Consider the following 8,023-nt stretch of genomic DNA (forward strand, 5'->3'; position numbering starts at 1 on the left):
GGGGTACGGGCCGTTAGGTACTCTCCTCTTTGTCGTCCGCCAATCTTTGTCGTCCGCCAATCTTTGCCGTCCGCCTTTTTGTCTCTTTGCCGTCTGCTAGCAGACGGCAAAGAGGTGGGGCGTTCAGTTTTTTCCAAACGGGCGGGGGGTGGGGCCACCTCTCTCTTTGCCGTCTGCCAGCGGACGGCAAAGAGCTCGCAGATGGCAAAGACCTGTTTTGTCGTCTGCCATTTCTTTGCCGTCTGCTTTTGGGTAGCTGATGGCAAAGAGCTTCTTTGCCGTCAGCTAGCAGGCGGCAAAGAGCTGGCAGATGGCAAATTAGCTGATTCCAGTAGTGTATGTTCTAAGATTGATGTTGCTATGACTTTGCTATGCTTAATGCTTGTCACTAGGGCCTGAGTGCCATGATTTCATATCTGAACCTATTATGTTTTCATTAATAGATTTGTATTCTTGATCCTATCTTACAAGTTATAGTCACCTACTATGCGTTATGATCCAACAACCCCAGAGTGACAATAGTCGGGACACTTCCCGGTGATGACCGTAATTTGAGGAGTTCATGTATTAGTGTTAATGCTTTGGTCCAGTTCTCTATTAAAAGGAGGCCTTAATATCCCTTAGTTTCCATTAGGACCCCGCTGCCTTGGGAGGGTAGGACAAAAGATGGCATGCAAGTTCTTTTCCATAAGCATGTATGACTATATTCGGAATACATGCCTACATTATATTGATGAATTGGAGCTAGTTCTGTGTCACCCTATGTTATAACTGTTGCATGACGAATGCCATACGACATAATTATCCATCATTGACCCACTGCCTACGAGTTCGTTTTATATTGATCTTTGCTAAGTTACTTTTTCGTTGCCACTGTTACGATTGCTACAAAACTGTTACTGTTACTTTTGCCACTGTTACCGTTACTTCCATACTACTTTGCTACTAAATATTTTGCTGCAGATATTAAGTTTTTCAGGTGTGGTTGAATTGACAACTCAGCTCTTAATACTTGAGAATATTCTTTGGCTCCCCTTATGTCAAATCAGTAAATTTGGGTTGAATACTCTACCCTCCAAAACTGTTGCGATCCCCTATACTTGTGGGTTATCAAGACCTTTTTCTGGCGCCGTTGCTAGGGAGCATAGCTCTATTCTCTGAGTCACTTTTGATTTATATCTGTTGATCATTATGAGGAATTGGAAAGATACTAGAACCAAAAAAATTCCCTCAACTACGAGGGGAGGTAAGGAACTGCCATCTAGCTTTGCACTTGATTCACCTTCTGTTTTGAGTAAGCTTGCGACACCTACACCTGCTATTGATTCTGATATGTCGCATGTTATTGATGATGCTACTTCTACTATGCATGATGCTTATGATGATACTACTTCTTTGCTTGATAATACTGTGCCACTAGGTGAATTTCTTGATGAACAACTTGCTAGGGTTAGAGAGAATGAAATTACTAAAACTGATGATATTATTAGAACTAAAAATTATGATTCTCTCCCTAGATAAGAATTGCCTATTGTACCTGTGGTTTGTATTATGGATGAAGAAACTGCAAGAGACTTTTTTGCTGGTAATGATAGAGATGATCTTAAGAAACCGTTAGCTAAGCTGAAAGAAAAGTCTTTGAATGCTAGAATGCAATATGATCCTAAGTTTGCTACTTCACCTATCTTTGTTACCGATAAGGATTATGAATTCTCTGTCGATCCTGAGTTAATTACTTTGGTAGAATCCGATCCTTTCTATGGTTATGAATCTGAAACTGTTGTGGCACATCTTACTAAATTGAATGATACAACCACCCTATTTACTCATGAGGAAAAAATCGCTATTACTATATTCTTAAGTTGTTTCCTTTCTCGTTAAAGGGTGATGCTAAGTTATGGTTTTATTCTCTTGCTCTTGCTTGTGTGAGTAGTCCCCAGGATATGATTTACTACTTCTCTGAAAAATATTTCCCTGCTCATAAGAAACAAGTTGTTTAAAGGAAATATTTAACTTTGTGCAAATTGAAGAAGAGAGTCTCCCACAAGCTTGGGGGAGGCTTCTCCAATTACTTAATGCTTTGCCTGATCATCCGCTCAAGAAAAATGAAATACTTGGTATCTTTTATAATGGACTAACCGATGCTTCTAGGGACAACCTAGATAGTTGTGCTGGTTGTGTTTTCAGGGAACAAACTGTTGAGCAAGCTGAATTGCTATTGAATAATATATTGAGTAATGATAATGATTGGACACTTCCTGAACCAACTCCTAAGCCAACTCCGAAGAAAAGAGGTTTTCTATTTCTTAGTCCTGGAGATATGCAAGAGGCAAAGAAATCTATGAAAGAAAAAGGTATTAAAGCTGAAGATGTTAAGAATTTACCACCTATTGAAGAAATACATGGTCTTGATAACCCAACAAAGGTAGTAGAGCTAAATTCTCTTTATAGATTTGATGAAGGTGATATTCCTCATAATAAGTCTGCTATACAATGCTTGGATGAGTTTGATAATTTTATTGTTAAACAAGAGAACTTCAATGCTTATGTTAGTAGACAATTGAAACATAATGCTTACATGCTTGACTACTTGGGTGATTATATGAGTAGAACTGTTAATGATCTTAAGCTTATTAGTAAGCATGCTTCCTTGGTTAAAACTCAAGTAGAACAAGTATTTAAGGCACAAGATGATTTGCTCAATGAGATGAATAGTAAGAACAATGATAATGTTGTTAGAGTTATGACTAGAGGTGGTAAAATGACCCAGGAACCTTTGTATCCTGAGGGCCATCCTAAGAGAATTGAGCAAGATTCTCAGAGAACTAATACTGATACATCTAGTCCTAGTAATAAAAAGAAAAAGAAAGCTGATAGGACTTTGCATGCTTCTACTGAACCTGTTATAGATACACCTGAGAATCCAAATGATATTTCTATTTCTGATGCTGAGACACATTCTGGCGATGAACATGAACCTAGTGATAATGCTAATGATGATGTTCATGTTGATGCTCAACCTAGTAATGATAATGATGTGGAGATTGAACCTGTTGTTGATCTTGATAACCCACAATCAAAGAATCAACGTTATGATAAGAGAGACTTCGTTGCTAGGAAACATGGTAGAGAAAGAGAACCATGGGTTTAGAAACCCATGCCCTTTCCTCCTAAGCCATCCAAGAAAAAGGATGATGAGGATTTTGAGCGCTTTGCTGAAATGATTAGACCTATCTTTTTGCGTATGAATTTGACTGATATGCTGAAAATGTCTCCTTATGCTAAGTACATGAAAGATATTGTTACTAATAAAAGAAAGATATCTGAAGCTGAAATTTCCACCATGCTTGCTAATTATAATTTTAAGGGTGGAATACCAAAGAAACTTGGAGATCCAGCAGTACCAACTATACCATGCTCCATTAAAAGAAACTATGTTAAAACTGCTTTATGCGATCTTGGAGCCGGTGTTAGTGTTATGCCTTTCTCTTTATATCGTAGACTTGAATTGAATAAGTTGACACCTACTAAAATTTCTTTGCAAATGGCTGATAAATCAACTGCTATACCCATCGGTATTTGTGAGGATGTGCTTGTTGTGGTTGCAAACGTTACTATCTTAACGGACTTTGTTATTCTTGATATTCCCGAGGACGGCAGTATGTCGATCATCCTTGGTAGAACCTTTTTGAATACTGCAGGGGCTTTTATTGATTGCAACAAAGGCAATGTCACTTTTCATGTTAATGGTAATGAGCATACGGTACACTTTCCGAAGAAACAACCTCAAGTTCATAGTATCAATTATATTGGAAAATTTTCAACTATTACTATTGGAGGTTTTGAATTTCCTCTCCCTACCGTCAAAAAGAAATATGATATTCTTATTGTTGGGGACATGCATATCCCCGTTGAGGTAACCTAGTGTTATTCGAAAGTTCTCCGGTTTCATGTCATTCGGAAGAAGTTTGTTAATAAGACTTGATCAACCTTGTTAATGGATTCCTTTTGATGAGCATGAGATGGATGAATTTAGAAAGCACAATTTTATGTACCCACCTTTTACTTTCTGTTATTTAGAATTAATAAAGCAAAAATAGTATTTTCTGTCTGTTTTCTAAATTATCCGTGCAATAAAAAATTTCCTGAAAATAAAAGTTCTCCAAATGCCCTGAAAATTTAGTATGACTTTTTATAGAATATTTTAGAATTTCTGGCACCAAGAATGCACCAGGGGGCCTCACCAGCGGACCACAAGGGTGGAGGGCGCACCCTACCCTTGGGCGCACCCACTGCCTTGTGGGTCCCATGGTGGGTCCCCCTCACTTATTCCAGCACCATCCACTTCGTCTTCCTCCAGAAAAAATCATCCCATTGCTCAAACCCATGTGCTTGCTCTTCTTGCTGCCATTTTCGATCTCCTTGTGCAAAGCTCCATTTGCAAAATTGTTTTGGGGGATTGTTCTTCGGTATGTGACTCCTCCATTGGTCCAATTAGTTTGTGTTCTAATGATTTATTTATTGCATTTTTTTTTCTGTTGTGGTGCCCTTGTTCTTGAGCTTGCATGTCAAATTTATATGGTCCAAAGTGGTTTTGATGCATGATATAGCTTCTAGACACTTGTAGGAGTAGTTGCTATCAATTTTGTTGAGTTTGGTTCACTTTTATTTTGAGTCACTAAAAATTTCAGAAATTTTTTAGAGGAAGAAAATGATGAGGAGATTGTTAAGAGGCTCTTTAAGTCGGGGTTCTAAAGGCAATGAAAATGAAGAAAAGAAGAAGCCAAAGTACAACCTTCCTCGCACCACGGAGGTTCGGCGGTGTGAATGGCCATGTGATGCATTCTTGGAGGCGGCCGAAATTTATGAGGATTTCTATTATTTGGCTGAGAATGCAGGCATGACCGACTTTCTCCATGACCAGTGTGATTAGTACCTCCTACTCACTAATACTTTCGTGCAAAATTTTCATTTTCATGCTAGGAGATCACCACCCATGGCAGAATTTCACTTATATGATGAGCATAAGGAGATGATGCTTTATGACTTTTGTGAGGTTTGCAAATTACCTTATGAGGGCAGCGTCGATGAGCCATGTCCTCAAGATGTGGAAGATTTTATTGATGAAGTTACCGTTGGGGAAAGGAGAAAGGTGTCAGAAGCGAGAGTGTATAGTTTACATTTTCCTGTTTTGTGCTACTACTCATCATTTGCTGGGAGATGTTTAATTAGTCGCGGGGAGAGTGGAGGCCTTAGTGCTCCTGACCTTGCTATTTTGCGCCATGCTTTGCTTAGTGATAAAACTTTTAGTTTGGGTGCTATGGTTGCTCGATGGTTGAGTTTAAACCGTTCAAAGGGTCCCATCTTTGGAGGCATCTATGCTTCCCGTCTTGCTAGACGCTTTGAGATACCCACTAGGCACGATGAAAAAGAGGAGAAGCTGCTACCCACTATATACTTAGATTATGATAGTATGGTAGCACATGATTTTATTAAGAAAGACAATGACAAGAGACTCATTTATAACCTGGTATTTAGCGAGAAGACTTGCCAGATTATTAATTTGCCTGCACCTTCTTTGTTCGATATTCATTCAGGCAGGTATCTCATCATGCCCGCGGACATTTATGCATACTGGGAGGGGAAGCGATCCCCAGTTCCTGAGCCAGAGCCATCACTTGATCCATATCAGGAGTCTATTTATCAGTGGGAGCCATAGGAGCTCGCTAACCAGTGGAACCCCTAGGATCCTCCTCAGTACACCGGAGAGGGCTACTTTGATCCATGGGCGTAAACCAACTTAGGCCAAAAGACTAAGCTTGGGGGAGTACGTATTTCTCACCGACATAACATTCATATTCACACATTCATTCCAATTGTCGGTGTTCATACTTTTTCATTGTATTACCACATGCTAGTTTATTTTTTATTTTTCCTGCTTTCTTCTTGTGTGTTTGAAAAACCTTAAGAAAAACCAAAAAAATAGTTGTAGCTTATTTCCTTTCCATGTTCATTTAGTTGTAGTATTAAAAGAAAACCCAAAAAGATTTCTCGTTCTTCTTTTGCTTGTTGGGAGCTTTCCCGTGTAAATAGTTTTTCTCGTTCTTGTTTTACCTTCTTCAGAAAAACAAAAACTCCAAAAACATCTCACTGTGTTTCTATGAAATTCTTTTCCTTTCTTTGGGGGTCGAGAGGAGAAGACCACGATGAAAATGTTGAGTGGCTCTCATATGCATTGTTGTTGATCTAACAAAGAGCCAATATTACCTTGTCTTCTGCTTTGAATAAATGTTTGCAGATTCCAGCTTAGTCCAATGCACGTGCACTATTATTATTATCCACACCATTCGGTCGTGCAAGTGAAAGACAATAATGACGATATATGATGAAATGATTGAGATGAGGAAAAGCTGGTATGAACTCGACCTATCTTGTTTTTGTAAATATGATTAGTTCATCGTTCTTGATTCAGCCCATTATGAATGAAACATGTTTGCAATGACAATTAGAGATTATAGTTACTCATGCCATGCTTAATTAGCTAGGAGTTTATAATGGTTTACCTTGCGTGCCAACATGCTTTTAAAATGGTTGTGATGTAGTATGATAGGATGGTATCCTCCTTTGAATGATTCGAGTGGCTTGACTTGGCACATGTTCACGCATGCAGTTGAAACAAAATCAACATAGCCTCCACGATATTTATGTTCATGGTGATTTATATCCTACTCATGCTTGCACTCAATGTTGGTTAATCTCAATGCATGTTTATGACTGTTGACGCTCTCTAGTTGGTCGCCCCTCAATCTTTTGCTAGCCTTCACTTATACTAAGAGGGAATACTGCTTGTGCATCCACTTCCATAAACCCAAAGTTGTTCCATATGAGTCCACCATACCTACCTATATGCGGTATTTACCTGCCATTCCAAGTAAATTTGCATGTGCCAAATTCTAAACCTTCAAATAATAATCTGTCTTGTATGCCCGAATTGCTCATGTGGCGACTGGGGGATGTCAGTTCATCCATGCTAGGTGGGTTATTCTCACGATGAGTGGACTCCGCTCATCATTCACGAGAAAATGGCTGATAACCGGGATGCCCAGTTCCATGCTCAAATCAAATCAAAATATAATTGCAAACAAAACTCCCCCAGGATTGTTGTTAGTTGGACGGTACCCATTGTTTCGGACCAGCCGTGGAATGTGCTTGTTGGTGGTGGGGGAGTATAAACTTTACCATTCTGTTTGGGAACCGCCTATAATGTATCAATTATGGAAGATACCGAGATCTCTTGGTTGTTATGTTGGCAATGAAAGCATACCGCTCAAAATATTATTTATCTCTGTTTTAAAACTCGAGCTATGGCAGCTCTGCAAATCCCTACTTCCCTCTGCGAAGGACCTATCTATTTACTTTTATTGCCGAGTCATCATCCTCTTATAAAAAGCACCAGTTAGAGAGCACCACTGTCATTTGTATGCTTTGCTATTAATCTATATTGAGTATGACTAGATCTATTTTACCATGAATTACAATGTCTAGTCAGTCCTTGATCTTCAGGGGTGCTCTGCATTTATGTTTTGCGGTCTCAGAAAGGGCTAGCGAGATACCATTTTGTTATATTATATCATGATTGTTTTGAAAAAGTGTTGTCATCCGAGATTTATTATTATTGCTCGCTAGTTATGCCATTGATATGAGTAAATGTGAGACCTAAATGTTATTATGATTATGGTTAGTTCATAACCTTTGTTGAAAACTTGAATGCTGTCTTTACATATTTGCAACAACAAGATCAAACAGAGTTTGTAAAAGTTTTTCTTTGTCACTTTCAGTTTGTCAACTGAATTGCTTGAGGAGAAGCAATGGGTTAAGCTTGGGGGAGTTGATACGTCTCCATCGTATCTACTTTTACAAACTCTTTTGCCCTTGTTTTGGACTCTAATTTGCATGATTTGATTGGAACTAACCCGGATTGACGCTGTTTTCAACAGAATTGCCATGGTGTTATTTTTGTGTA

The sequence above is a fragment of the Triticum aestivum genome, chromosome 4D (genome assembly GCF_018294505.1).
Source record: "Triticum aestivum cultivar Chinese Spring chromosome 4D, IWGSC CS RefSeq v2.1, whole genome shotgun sequence".
NCBI lineage: Eukaryota > Viridiplantae > Streptophyta > Magnoliopsida > Poales > Poaceae > Triticum > Triticum aestivum.